Source organism: Cebus imitator, unplaced genomic scaffold (genome assembly GCF_001604975.1).
Source record: "Cebus imitator isolate Cc_AM_T3 unplaced genomic scaffold, Cebus_imitator-1.0 Scaffold24, whole genome shotgun sequence".
NCBI classification, from domain to species: domain Eukaryota; kingdom Metazoa; phylum Chordata; class Mammalia; order Primates; family Cebidae; genus Cebus; species Cebus imitator.
Window position 1 is genome coordinate 13825085 of NW_016107339.1, and position 2089 is coordinate 13827173.

Here is a 2089-nt window from a genome sequence, read left to right on the forward strand (position 1 = left end):
ACCTCCCAAGGGTGAGTCAGGTGGTGAGAGATGTGTGAGCAAGTGAGTGTGGAATCCAGCCACTGCACACAGCCAGGCATGAGACAGGGTTGGGCATTTCTAGGCACCAGCATGAGTGCCAGCTCCCTGTGAGGCTGCAGCTGGACCAGGTGCACTGCAAGCAGCTTCCACAGCTGGCACTGGGGAAGGTGGTGGCACCAAGAAGCCTGGAGACTCCAGGAAGCACAGGTCTCAAAAAGGCAGTGACAACAGTGACTCAGTGAGCACCCATGTTTGAGCTCCCTGAAGAGACGGCTCTTCTCTCCTTCTCTTTGCCCACAACATAGCCAGCAAGGGGCATGATTCAGCCTTGTTTATGTTACCGCTCTTTTAACCTCACCATTCAGTAGATCCCTGGTTCTTGTCCTGCATTCAGAAAGAATGAGGTATGCGGACAAGTGGGTGAGGGGGACAAAGAGGAGTCTTTTAAAGCAATAGAACAGCTCAGAGACCTGCATTGGGCAGCTCCTCTCCATAGCCAGGTTGTCCCAAAACCTCTTCAGCTCTCAGCAGAGAGGGGAGCTCCTTTCTGCAGCTGATAGTCCTGTCCTCTCCTCAGTTCTCACAGAAAGGAGACTCTGGTGAGGGCAGCCCCACTCTGCAGCTGAGAAGAGACCCTGGGGAGGGCAGCTCCTGTCTGCAGCAGGTCATCCCTCATCTCCCTGTCCTTTCTCTCTGCTTTCTTTATCCTCTCCACAAGTCTGCCTGAGCCCAGGACTTTTACGGTCCTTAGAGGGAAGGAAAGGAGCACAGCCATGGAGCAGGCCCAGAAAAGGCACAGGTTCCCACTCCTGTCAGCAGGACTGGCAGCCCAGCCCACAGTCTACAGGCCTCTGCTGGCCAAAAGGAGGGGCCTCATGAGTAACCTGCCCCCTTCTGCCCAAGAGGCTGTCTGCCTCCCACCACTGACCACGGCACCCAGACTGCTCATGCCAAGGGGCACCTGTAGGCCATCGCCCGTTGCCCTCAGCTCATCTTCCCTCTGCTTCCTTGTGCCTGAGGTGGCTGGAGGCTGGCGTGAGTGTCCACATACAAGGACAGGCTGTGACAGCAATAGGTCTTGGCCCCAACTCCACTCTGACATCAGAGTGTGTGCATGGGGAGTGGGAGCCAGGAGAGGCCAGTCAGAGGGACAGATCCCCAGGCCTGCAGTGACAGGGGGCCTTCTTGGCCTTGAGGGCATGGAGTGCAGAGCGGCCTGAATCCTGCTACGGGGAGGGAGGGACTCCTACCAGATCCATGGAGCTTGCAGGTAGCCCCTGTCACACCTTCTTGCAGCCTGGGGTGGGCAGCTCCCCTTGCTGGGCCCAGACCGGCATCTGGGGCGAGGCTGATGTCTCTGCAAGTTCTTCCCCTAGCATTCAGGGAGTACCCGGGGCTTCCCCTTGACTGGAACACACTGGGGAGACACCTTGGGGAGCAGATCACTGCCCTGGCCTGGCCATGGGGAGCATCAGACTCAGAGTCCTCCTGCAAGGACAAAGCCCTGGGTGGCCTCAAGCAGAGTCTCCTCCTCAGACACAGGAACTGGGCTTCCTTGGCAGGATGGAACAGTGGCCTTGCTGCTGGCTAGAACCCCAAAGCTGGGCCACTTTCACTTCCTACCTGGGGCCCCTGAATCAGGTCCCAGTTCCATGCCCTCCCCACAGCTGCAGGGTGAGAGCAGCAAGGCAGGAATGGTGGAGGCTTCGGGCCTGTGGGAGGGTCCCACCTACTGCTCAAGGGTTGGGGCAGTGCAGTCTGCTTTCTCAGGGAGTCAAGGCCCTGGGGACATGGGTCATGGGGTCCCACCATGGCCACTGGTCCCGCAGGCACTCCTGCCACTACTGCTTGCATCTTCCCGCTGCAACCAACCACGCTGGACAGCTGCCACTGCCGTCATCAGCACCCTCTTAGCATTTTATCCTGAAAGACTAAGGTGAACCTCAGCTGGCTCTCCTAGATTACCATCATCACAGTTAGTTTCTTTTTTAAAAATTTGTTTCTTCTCTTCTTTTTCTTTTCTTTCCTTTTATAGCTTTCTTTGACTTTTTTTTTTTTTTTTTTTTTT